At 35.9% G+C, this 13,524-nt stretch overlaps 1 protein-coding gene across 1 annotated transcript in view; it reads left to right on the top strand.

Moving 5' to 3' along the window:
* The first annotated feature begins 791 nt into the window (after positions 1 to 791).
* LOC125238408 overlaps positions 792 to 13,524 on the top strand; it is a 51,761-nt gene continuing 39,028 nt past the window's right edge. The window contains exon 1 of the mRNA XM_048145734.1: positions 792 to 1,117. The gene's annotated coding sequence lies outside the window, so the exon portion shown is untranslated. The remainder of the gene's footprint in view (positions 1,118 to 13,524) is intronic.

The raw sequence follows: 13,524 nt of genomic DNA, 5'->3' as shown, positions 1-13,524 counted from the left end.
TTATGATTCAAAATCATCACTTTATAGGTAAATTCTACCAGCCATCAAGACCTGTTAAATTTGTATGAAATTACTTTGCACTCTGGTGGGTAAAATGCAATTTTGCAAACTGTTTTCGAATAGCAAAGTAAACCCTTTACTAGTTAGTATGGTGAAAATATTTTTGACATCAGACAGGTATTTATTCTAATTCGAATGAAGCAGGGTAATTTTAAAAACATTAATATAAAACCTAACAAGTTCCGAGAATCCTATATAAGTACCTTAAAAATACGCTAAATATTTCGCCAGGCGGAAAAAAACTCCGTAAACATATTCATGGAATTAATTTTAAAATATAACACGGATCTCACCCAGTAAGTCAGGTGGTTCAAATTATTCCGCTATGAGGTCAAAGGACTTCGTAAACAAAATCATAACAGAACATTTAGTTTTCTTATTTTGATCCTTCGAAGCCTTCGGTCATTGACTGTCAGAATTTACACCTAAGCGATAATGATACCTCTATCTCTGTTGCGCATAACTGTACTGAGTCATGCAGCGGCGGTAGAGAGAGACGGGAGATGCAACGGTACTTTTTATTTTCTTGTAAGAGGATTTTCAACTGCGTATTCTTAAGCACTCGTGCGCATGGTCGTACGCAAGTCATACTGATCTCGCGATCTATGATAACTATATGGGTTTTTAAACAGTGTGTATACTGGTTTCAGTTTTATTTGAGTTAGTAAGCGTTTACAATGTATTCGATTAGAAAACGAGCGTGTCACGAGTAAGACTGAGACAACTATAGCGGCCTTAGACGAAAAAGGAAGACCGGCCGGTGCCGACGTCAACGCATCCGAAAAATCAAAATTCGAATTTATACTTCTACTACAGTTTACAACCTGCCAGTGTTATGTGCTATTTTATTGTAGAAACACTAAGTTTTTAACGACTAAGTACGTGTTGCAATCTACCGGTGTTCGTTGAGTCATGAAGTTTTAGTGACGTTTTTTATCGTAAATTGTGATAATTATTGAGATAGTACGTTCCTAATAATTATAGACAGTTTTAGAGTTGTTGTGTTAGTTGCAGTATCGTTGGATCGGTAATTTTGAAAACAAAAGCGATTTTGAAGGTGAGTTATTTATATGTGTTACATTTTTTACGTTTGTTTTCTTATATTATTATATTCGGATTTATTGAGTAGTTATGGTCTTTCAAACTTTTTTTTCAGTAGCATAAATATCTCTTTTGGGGGAGCCTTAGAAATACATACCTACTCACTACATTTTTTCTGTCTGCTCCTGTGACAAACGACCCTTGCTAAACTATACGAGTATCTATTTCCAATCTATGTAAGAGGGTAGCTTACGTTTTTAGTTTAATGGTTAATAAAACAATCACCAACCATTCAAACAAACATCAACCATGTCTATGATATTTAAATATTATTAAAATACTACTATTATTAACCTGTTAAAGTAGGTCCGAAATGTCAATAGAATAGGCCTACACCTACCTACAACTTTGTTTTATTTAGCCTGGTTGTACTTATGTACCTACACATAATTTATTACACAAACCAAACTCTAAAAAGTTTGATGACCAATCGTTTATATATACTTACATTGCATTTTATACTCAATTTAAGTGAGGTTTTTTAGTTATTGTTTAAAACTGTACCTATCGTTCATATGAATATTTTTAGCACGAACTTCATTTTCATGTACTTTGTATTTTAAGCCATATAACATCCAAAAAAAACATAGGTGCAGAAAAATATTTCTAGATCCGAAACAAAATCGGACGAGATGCGTTTTTGAAAGAAGACCCTTTATTTTCGTATAATTTATTTAGCTTACCCCCTGTGGTGACGGGTTAAGAATTTCACATAATTTGTTACACTGGTTACACATGTTTCTTTATGTATTTCTTCCCGTGCGTGTTGCAGAAATCGACTGAGGGATATGGGTTCAATTGTCATGTGGGCTTACAACGTGTCACTGCAAGTACCTATCACAATTTTGTTTTTTTTTAACCCCTTATTGCTATGATTGAAACATGTCATTTCATGACATATGCCTACCCCTTTTGGGAATACGGGCATTTGTTATATATGTTAGTTTCATTTTTACACTTCTATACCTCTATATAATAATAAAATAGCTTCGCTCGGAGTTCTACTTTAATATATCATGTTTTATAGATAATACATTGTACCTACCATATTTCGTATGGAAACTCGAATATTCGCTTTTCGCTAGATCGATTTGTCACCCCCGAAAACCTCTCGCAATTGTTACAGCTGTTTCCGTTATCGCTGATGAATAAAGAAATAAATGCTCGTGTTATTTTATTACATTGTCTTTGAGATACGGCATTGACAACAACAAAATACTTACCTGTGTGCACAGTTGATGAAAATATTACGTGTCCATATTTCATAAGTCGATATGTTTATTTAGCTGAGACAGTATTAAATAAGTAGGCAAGGACATTCTTTGTCATAATTAGGTACATGTGGTTTTTCTTTAGGTATTTCACGGAATTTAAACAAACTACAGAAAAGTTTCTTGGGCAAGAATATTTTTGAAGTCAATAAAATTTACAGAAGTCTATTATAACCTACATAAAATCACTCCTGAATTTCCCAAAGGGGTAGGTAAAACACATAAAACTGCTTAAGTTCCAGTGCCAATTTAAGAGGGCTTTCGTGTTAAAAATAGTGAAATCGCAACCGAGCGCTTGATCATACCGTGTGTGGTATCAAATTAAAGGGCTTTGCGAGTAGTTTATAAATATATATCACATTATAAGACTTTTTCTACTTGATCTAACAAAATATGAGAAAATGTCCAAAAGTGGTAATAATTGTACCGGTGAAGGCTCGTTTTCAAAAAATTGGCAAAAATCAATAATAGCAATTTATAATCACTAAGGCATAACAGCAATTTAAGTAAACGTTGCAGATTAATTTAGTATAAAACTTACTTCGATGTGATGTAGATTTTCAAAGAAATTGTCACTTAATTTTAAGTAATTTCTGAAAAAAATTGAATTCGCCTTAGGCTAGTTTACTCTTTTTCAAAAACTTAAAATAAAATTCTAGTCTGAAATGATTGTGGTACAGGATATACGAATTATAAATTTACCCGTTTTAATATTCAAAATTGTCCAAATTTTACAAATAAGATCGACTGATTCAGCTCTATACGTGCGTTTTTCTAAACGTGCATTAGAGAAAAATTCATAATTAATTTAGTGAGTTAGTTTTCAAAAATCCAGTCTTATAAAAATCAAGATAATAAGATGCTCTAACTGGAACTTGAATTAAATAAATCTATTGGATAACGGAAAGTATAGTATTTCACCGACTAAAACTATCAATTTTACATTCTTTTGACGTTTTTTTTGAAAGCAGCCTTAAGCAAATTAGCCAGCACGATGAGGGACAGATCTGCAGTTTTCTATTTATTTGTTTGACTAATAAATGTTTCAAGTACCGGAAAATGTAAAAACTCATTGTTTACATTTATTTGATTACATATAGCTACATACAGACTGATACGATTGGTAGTTTCTTTGTTTTATAATCTTTTTCAATAATCATTTAAATCGAAAGTTACATTGACCTTGTAGACAAACTACAATAACCGACTATCTGATTTTGATTTTCTTAAATAATAATTATTATCATAAAGCACTGGTCCCACCGCGAGCTAAAGTAAAATCCATAATCCTACGGACTAAATTGACAAATGACTGACAGGTAAAGTGATACCAGGAACAGCAAAATAAAAATAGGGAAGGGTATATGTCGATAACAATATATCTATAAGTTGTAAATTACATACAACAGACAAGTTTAAATCAAGAATAAGTATATTAGTTTCAAATAAGAGGTACACATTTTGGTTTGTTCTATGTGTCTTCGAGGTAGTGGATGGAACCATGCGTTTTTACCCACTAGTTTTAAGACATTAAAAGGTTTCCGAGCCTGTAGGTAAAAAATAAAATACCATGTCCGACGATAATAAAGTATCCGTCACGCTATGGCAAGTATATCATAAATATCTATATAATTTTCGAATAATATTATTGCTGCTTTGAAATAAAAAAAATATCTCTAATTAGGGGTCTACAGACCTTTTGATCTGTCGAAATCACAGAAAAAGTTGGTATATTGGTTAGCCGATCAAATTGCCAATTTCATTGTCCCGTCTGGGTGCACCTTAAATCTACGATGTAATAATAATTTTAATATCGATAAGAACGACACTGGCCAAACTGTGGCAACATTTCTTCACACTTACTTGTCAATTTGGTCCGTAGGATTATGGATTTTACTTTAGTAAACTATGAGCTATCGGCTATAAAAACGAACAAAAGATAATCACCCCCGTGTAAATAAAAGAGACACGGCGATGTTTATAGTTACTCGCCCAGCGGTGAGCTATCAATATCGCCGTGTCTCTTTTATCCAGCCGATAGCTCATAGCTTACTAGCTCGCGGTGGGACCAGTGCCTAAAGATCGTTGTTATCAGATGGTCACTAAATACATTTTTAAGTGATTTTTGTCCCGTTATCTCTGTGACATGTGCGTGATATGCGAAAACAAAGGCCGCCGGCTGAGACAGCCGCACTGAAAACTGCAACGCTACTGCTCTGCAGAATCTGTGCAGTCCACATGCAGTCGGCATTGTAGTCAACGCCCCTGTAGATCGCATACCTATTCGAGAAATCAAGTTGGAGCTGACTTGCATTTTAGTATAGTTCGCCCTATATTTGCAATTTCGCTTACTGATCTTACCTGTGTGTGTGTAACCCCCGACGCAAAAACGACGGGGTGTTATAAGTTTGATGATGTGTCTGTCCATCAGTCTGTTTGTCTGTCCGTGTGTGTGTCTGTCTGTGGCATCGTAGCTCCCGAACGGATTAACCGATTTAGCTTTAGCTTTTCTATGTTTGAAAGCTGAGTTAGTCGGGAGTGTTCTTAGCCATGTTTCATGAAAATCGGTCCACTATGATGTCTATGATATGTCTATGATTTACATATAAGCATAATATAGCTGAAATATCGTGCCTGTTTAACATGCATAACTAAACAAAAGTATTAAAGTAATAAAAAACATCTCGTAATATAATCTTTTCCGCCGCCGGTAGAAATATAGAGATAATTCTCGAGTTCTGGCGCTGACGGCTGAATATAATAGTATTAACTTGATTTGCATACAAAACGTGAGGCCTAGTTGTTTGAGGGTGCTTATTCTGGTTGCAATAATGGGTTATCAAAATGATCTGGATTTGTATGTTATGTAAATACTTTATTTTTTTATACTACGTCGGTGGCAAACAAGTATACGGCCCGCCTGATGTAAAGCGGTCACCGTAACCTATGGAGGCCTGCAACTCAAACAGTGTCACATGCGCGTTGCCACCCCATTAGAAACGTGTACATTCCCTTTTGCTGTGTTAAGTACACAGCAAAAAGGAGTGTACAAGTTCTAAGGAGGGTTCGGGTAGCCGACGACTCAAAGGACAATAAACGGATATTGTACTTAGGATAGGGTAAAACACAACAAAACAAAATAAATACAGTGTACAGAAGCGAACATAATTCGATTTGAACCCCCTCCTTAGATTCGAACGACTGAGTCATCAGACCCTACTGTGACGCTGACAGAAAACTGTCCCAACTTATTATGGGCATTTTCAGAATTCGCGACTCACTGTCAGTATTGTGACGATAATTAAGCATGAAATTTCAATAAAAATATTGTTTTTGTGTTAATTACATAAACTTGAAGCGATAATCTACATTCAGAATGTGAAAAAAAGTATTTTTAAACAGATTTTTTGCTTAATTGTCGTCAAAAAACTGGAGGACCCAAATTCTGAAAATGCCCTTATCTTTTCTCTGTATGATATTTACCTATTACATATTCCGTAATTTAATTATTAATATAGAAGTGCCCGTGTGGTGACGGGTTAAGAATTTCACCACCCCCTTTCTTCCCGTGGGTGTCGTAGAAGTCGACTGTGGAATTTGGATTAAATTGCGGCGTAGGCGAGAGGCTGGCAACTTGTCACTGCAATGTCACAATTTTCGTTTTCTTTTAACCCCTTAATTGCCAAGTGGCAATGAGACTTTAGTAGTTTCGTGTGCTCTGCATACCCCTGTATGGGATACAGGCTTGTATGTATGTATGTAATATAGAAGAATTTTTGCGTTTCCATTTTTATTCTGTATAGCCCATTTGACCCATCATATATCCAAAAAACAAATTCAAAACAATTTCATACCCTAGTATTGCAAGCAGAGCAAACTTCCTATCATATACGTATAGGTACGTACACGTAGGTACAAGATTAGCAGCATATAGTTATACAACAGTAAGTACTAGGTACAGTTAGACACCACTAGGTACTGGTACCTGGTACCAGGACTAAGGTAGTCATAATTTGAGCACTTGCTTTAAATATAATCATAACTCGATTTGCATACAAAATGCGACTTCTAGGTGCGTGCTGGAATGTAAGATTGGTAGCACACAGTGTGAAGACAGTAGGTAAAGACTTGTGAAAAGAAAAAATGTCCCAAATAATATAATAATATGTATGTGGGCAAGTAGGTATTAGGTAATTTTAGAATGATGATAATATAGATTTGTTTTTTATCATGCAGAAACGTCTGCGAGCGATATTACATATTTTTAAATTAAAGGAAAAATGTAAAAATTCACACATTGTCCAACAGTCTCCTTCTAACCATTTCCCTTATCTACTTCTTATCAAATCACGCTGCACCAAACCTGTCTACTGTGCCAAGATCAGGTGCAAGGTCATCGACCCCGTGACGTCACACGGTACCGCTACCTTTACGCCAGCCGGCCTAGCCCAATGACAACCGTTGACGCTAGACGCCGATCGAAACGCAATCTGGCTCTGTCGCGCCAATATGGCCATTTTCAGAATTTGGAACACCCCAATTAGCGTAAATTGTTAACAAAACCTAACCACAAAATTAAAATTTTGAAAAAACCCCCGACCGCGACATAGTGGACCGATTTTCATGAAACATGGCTAAGAACACTCCCGACTAACTCAGCTTTCAGACAAAAAAAACTAAATCAAAATCGGTTCATCCGAGCGCCGAGAGCTACGATGCCACGACGACACAGACAGACAGACATACACACAGACAGACTCGTCAAACTTATATAACACCCCGTCGTTTTTGCGTCGGGCGTTAAAAATTAACTCGCTGTCAGTTTTGTGGCGACAATTAAGCATAAAATCTGTCTAAAAATTTACTTTTTTCACATTCAGAAAGTAGATTATCGCTTAAAGTTTATGTAATTAACACAAAACAATATTTATATAGAAATTTCATGCTTAATTATCGTCACAAAACTGACGCGGGGGTCCCAAATTCTGAATATGCTCATATACAAGAGCGATAGAGATAGCTAGCTACGATAACGATGTTATCGTAAGCGTTGTGCATTTGGCTACATACCCTGACGTATACTCACGACTCACGACACACCAATTTTAGCCTTACCGTTAATAACTCACGGTACATTTTTAGGTTACATGTCGTGATTTGATGACTTGCAGATTCTTGCGCGGAGTTTTTGCAATTTGCGTGCTAAGTTGTTTTGTATTATTTTGTATTAAAATGTTGGAGAGAAAATTAAGTGTGATGACTAAAAGAGTTAGGTAGCTATTACGTTGGTACATAATTATTTGTGAGTGTGTTTAGTAAAAAGTCCCACTTTGTCGGTTTTTTAGGGTTCCGTAGTCAACTAGGAACCCTTATAGTTTCGCCATGTCTGTCTGTCCGTCCGTCCGTCCGCGGATAATCTCAGTAACCGTAAGCACTAGAAAGCTCAAATTTGGTACCAATATTTACATCAATCACGCCAACAAAGTGCAGAAATAAAAAATGGAATAAAATGTTTTATTAGGGTACCCCCCCTACATGTAAAGTGGGGGCTGATATTTTTTTTTCACTCCAACCCCAACGTGTGATATATTGTTGAATAGGTATTTGTAAATGAATAAGGGTTTACTAAGATTGTTTTTTTATAATATTAATATTTTCGTAAATAATCGCTCCTAAAGGAAAAAAAAGTGCGTCCCGGCTCTAACTTTTGAACCATATGTTTAAAACATAATGAAAAAAATCACAAAAGTGGAACTTTATAAAGACTTTCTAGGAAAATTGTTTTGAACTTGATAGGTTCAGCAGTTTTTGAGAAAAATACGGAAAACTACGGAACCCTACACTGAGCGTGGCCCGACACGCTCTTGGCCGGTTTTTATTAAGGCGAGATTTACTTCTGTGAATCTGATATGAATAAACTGATAAAGCGGCTTTATAGCAATCGAGAAAGTGGGACGTTTTCCCGTGCACACTCACGTTTTATACACATTTGTAGTACACTGTTTAGAATGCATAGGGTCTCCCCAAACCTAGCTCCTCTCCCCAGCCGAACAAAAATCGCTCTTTACTATGAAGACTTAGGGATTATCCACACACATGTTACGGATAGGATGAGAATGAGGATGAGGACATTATATAGGTCATTGGACATTTGAATAGGATAGCGACGCGGCGCGCGCCTCGAGCGACGCGTCGCTTGGAGTGCGTCCTTTGAGGCGCGTCTTACGTTCTTCCTATACAAAATGTACTGAGCAGACGTTTTTTAAATTACACTCGGGCGGCGCGGCGCTGACGTCCGTTCCGCGTCTTAGGACATGCGTCGCCTGTGTGTGGATCACGGCTTACGCGTCATCGTCGCTGAACATATCCGTATGCATTTTCATACGACGGCATGGTCGACGAAAAATTGGAGTGGCTTGTTTCGTATACTCTGCAATCTCTGCATATCCCTGTGAGGAAACTATGGGTATGGGCACACCTCAGACACTGGCGATCAAATATATGAAAGAGGCGCGTTCCTAGCACACATTCTAAGCTCATGTAGGTGAACGCATACCATGCTTGTGTGGGTGAGATATGACAGGTCGACTGTTCGCGTTTTCGACAGTACTTTCTATTTCAGTACGTTAGTACTTTCTATTATACTGTGGTATGGGCTTGTATTTCCGAAACGGGTGGGCAGAGCACATGAAACTGCTCAAGTTTCAGTGGCATAGGTACCCATGTAGGTATGTTGTTCCGTCTGGGTCAAGAGTAAGCCCATTTATAATTAAAAAAAAAAAAAGACTGTTAGAATGGAGGGCAGTTGACAATGCTCGATTTGACCACAAGCCGTGACGGTAGAAAGTATGGGAAGTCTCATGCTTTGTTAATCAAAGGTAAGGGGAGACCTAGGAAAGTTGTGACAGAGGGGAGTTGTAGTAGTTCCTAGTTGACTACGGAACCCTAAATATGGTCATAAATATTTGTTGTCTGCAATCTAAAATGGCGCCATCATAAACATAATTTATATTAAATAGTAGGTTAAGGTGTAAATATTCAACACAATCTTGTATTGTTCTATGAATAAATAAAATGCACTCAACAAGCCTTTTTTATCTCATCTTTGAACATAATTCATAGTTTTTGCTTATTTTACGCATTGCAGAAGAATGTAATTTTATCCCTACTTAGCTGAGTCACAGTTTTCTTGCGGTAACTCTTATTTTATCTACTTTTTTGGCCTATTCTACTTTTTTCAACAGTGACAATTGTCGCCCGACACGACAGTGACACATCACATTGCCTTAACAAGGAAATATTGACAATGAGTAACATTGTTACAGGCACTTAATTGTCATGAGGATTACCTCCACCTCTGAAAAAAAAACTGTCGTGCCAATGTCACTGGGGTGAACTAGCCCACAGGTCGCCGAGGGTGTGCTATTTTTAACCCCCGACGCAAAAACGTGGTGTTATAAGTTTGACGTGTCTGTCTGTCTGTCTGTCCGTCTGTCTGTCTGTCTGTTTGTCTGACTGTCTGTGTGTGTCTGTCTGTAGACTCGTAGCTACCGAAAGGATGAACCGATTTAGATTTAGTTTTTTTGTCTGAAAGCTGAGTTAGTCGGGAGTGTTCTTAGCCATGTTTCATAAAAATCGGTCCACTATGTCGCAGTCGGGGATTTTTTCAAAATTTTAATTCACGTTTAAACCGCAAAAACACATTTTAAAAATTTGTGGGTCTTTTATAGATAAAGGTTTCTGTTTCCTTCTCTCGAGTTACGGAACCCTAAAATGGCTAAACAACGTCTCATGTAATGAAAGCAGATTTCCTTTTTATGAAATCTCTAGAATTTCAGTGTGACGGACCATATCCATCCAATCTTTTATTCATCACATACCGAGTTTTTTACCTAACTTCTTACTTTGATGTCACTTTTCTCAGTATCTTGATGTGTGATAGGTTCGGGAAAGTAATGTAATTGTATAAGGAAAAGGAAATATTAAGATGATACAGTAGGGGTAAATTCTCCATACAAACGCTCTCGACTATTTCCTCCCTGGTTTTTGAAGAGCAATGATTTTTTAACCCAGATTATTTTTTTCTATGTCGGACCGTTTTGATTTTTTTGATATTCTTATTTTTAAAGACAGAGCCCATCAAAAAATTCCAAAAACGGCCTTCTTGATTATGGCGCAAAAAAGGTAGTATTCAAAATTGGTAACAATTAGCCAAAAAAACTAAACGATCCGACATAGATTATTTCATTGTTATTCAGATTCTCAAATTTCGTTACGATTGATTACCCTGGATTTTTTGTTAAATATTTTTTGGCAATATCTTTTAACTGATTTGTTCTGAATAGACATTTGTTTTCGATAAATCTGGTGAAATAACAATAGTATATTTAACTAAAATTCCCAAATTGAAAGGGGGGCTCCTTTCCATTTGGGAAGGCTTTAGCTATTTTCGCTCCTGTAGCGTCTTAAATAAATTTTGTAAATCTCGTAAAGCTGAAAAGGCATTTTTAACTCAGCAGCTGGAAAGAGCGTATTTTGCTGCTTAAAATCAGTGAGTAAAATAGCTTGTTGCTTACTGCAAATTTCTATACAACCTGTTTTTATTGAATTCCGTTAACTTTAAGGGATGATCTGTGGATCAAATACAACTAATTTCTCTAAGAAACTTGCGTCTTAACTCTTACGGTTATCGAGTTATTAAAAAAATAAAGATAATTATAATTACTGAACATGTGTGTGACACAGTCTTTACCAATTCCTAATATTATTTGTTTTGACATGTGCCGTCAATCACTTGACACTAACTTGAATGTTATTCTTAAGGGTGTCTCACACTAATACATTCGTTTAATATGTATGAAAAGGATGAAAAATTTTATTTTGCGAATTTAACTAAAACTGATATACAGAGTGGTTCCTGATAATGAACCTAGCTACGTGTCGAATTTAACGAAAAACACGGTGTATAGATACATATTCAACCCCAGGAACCTGGATTTAACAACCTGTTCCGATCTCATTTAATTGTTATAGAATGCTTTACTTTCTGTGCATTAAATTTTTTCTTCCTGTTACACCTGCTGAAGTAAAACTTGTACTATTATATATTCTGTGGTAAAACGTTATATATGAAACGCGAGACCAAAGTTATTTACATTTCGTGACTTTTAAGTCCCTCACTACGCTCAAGATTCTAAATTACTCGCTACGCACGCTACGTATTTCCTCGGGACTCAAATTTGTCACTCTGCCACGCCATCTCTGGTCCAAGCGATGTAACCACACATGTCGCGTGATACCTATCGCGGCCAATACGGAGCGCGATATGCGCCGACGTCATCCTACGTCACGATTAGTTGGATGTGTTCCTCGTTCTGTCCAGATTACGAATTGACCTGTTTTAGTTTAAGGAGGGGGGGACGGGTTGAGAAAAAGGGGGGAGAAAGATGGCGGCCGACCATCATAGATATTTATTCACATCTCGACTCCTATGGCACCAATCTGTTCGTGCGAGGTGTCATTTGAAAGCTTATTAAACCTACTTTAATTGTTTTTAAATAACTATACTCATAAAAGTAACCGTTTACGAAATATTTTAAAATATGTGTTTTTTTATCGCGCATGAATTGCACAAGTACTAGTAAAAAATACGTCTAACTCAATAAACAATAATTTTACCGCAATTGATGTTATTATAAAATGTTTGCGTCTATTCATGTTCTTTCTAAAAATATAAGTTTAATTGGTATATGATAATATATAACCATGTAATTACGAATTTGGTTTAGCAGGAGTCACTCTGCCCGGTCGCAGAAATGGGCGCTGACCGTAGTAAAGCATTCAATATTTTTGAGGTCCTATTTTACGGATCCATATGCGAGAGGTATCATTTCAAAGCTAATTAAATCTACTATATTTTTTTATAAATAACTATAGTCATAAAGGTAGCTGTTTAGAAAATATTTGAAAATATGTGTTTTATAGACCATGAGTCGCACAAGTAGCTACTGGTAAAAAATGCTTCTTAATCCATAAACAACAACTTTTCCGAAATTAATGTTAGTATATAATTTACGCGGAATTTCATGCGCTTTCTAATAACATAAGTTTTATTGGTGTATGATATTATATAACTAAGTAATTACAAATTTGGTTAAGTAGGGGCCACAGCGCCCGGCCACGTATGGATGCTGACCGTCGCCAAATTTTCTATATTTTTCAGATCCTATTTTATTGAACAGGAATCTTTTGAAAGTATATTATGCGTACTATCATTAGTTCTCAATAATTTTAGTTGTAACTGTAGTAGCTAACAAAATATTTGAAAATATGCATTGGAACCGATGTGAGTAAAACATGCTTCTAGCTCAATGAATTATATTTTATCCGCAATTGATATACTAACAAAATAAGTGCCAAAATGACCTTAAACCTTTTCAAATAATAAGTTTTGTCAGTATTGCATAAACAATTAATGTTAATTTATCCATCATACTCACTGCGCACCGTCATATACATGGATGACCATTTTCGTTGCCGTTTACATAATTTTTAAGATTGTATCTTGGTGCATGACCAATAAACAATAACTTTACCGCAAATAATGATATTATAAGATTTACAGGACATTTCATGTGCTTTCTAAAAATATAAGTTTTATTGATGTATGATATTATACAACCAAGTAATTACGAATTTGGTTTAGCAGGTGTCACTGCAACCCCGTGACGTAAATAGGTGCTGCACAACCGTCGCCTAATTTTATGTATTTCTCAGATCCTATTTTAGCGATCCATTTGTGAGAGGTATCATTTGAAAGAATATTATGCGTACTATCGTTACTTTTTAATAATTTTAGTCGTAATTGTAGAAGTTCACAAAATATTTGACAATAAGTGTATTTTTACTGTATATGAATAGTATTCGCACTGATACGAGTGAAACATGCTTCTAGCTCAATAAATTATATTTTTCCGCAATTGATATAATAACGAAATGAACCGCAAAATGTATGGCCTTTACAAAAAAAGAGTTTTGTTAGTTTTGCTTAAACAATTATGTTAATTTGTCCACCATACCCACCTCGCACGGT

Source organism: Leguminivora glycinivorella, chromosome 23, assembly GCF_023078275.1.
Source record: "Leguminivora glycinivorella isolate SPB_JAAS2020 chromosome 23, LegGlyc_1.1, whole genome shotgun sequence".
NCBI lineage: Eukaryota > Metazoa > Arthropoda > Insecta > Lepidoptera > Tortricidae > Leguminivora > Leguminivora glycinivorella.
The sequence above is the reverse complement of the archived record's forward strand: the minus strand, read 5'-3'. Positions and strand labels throughout refer to the sequence as shown.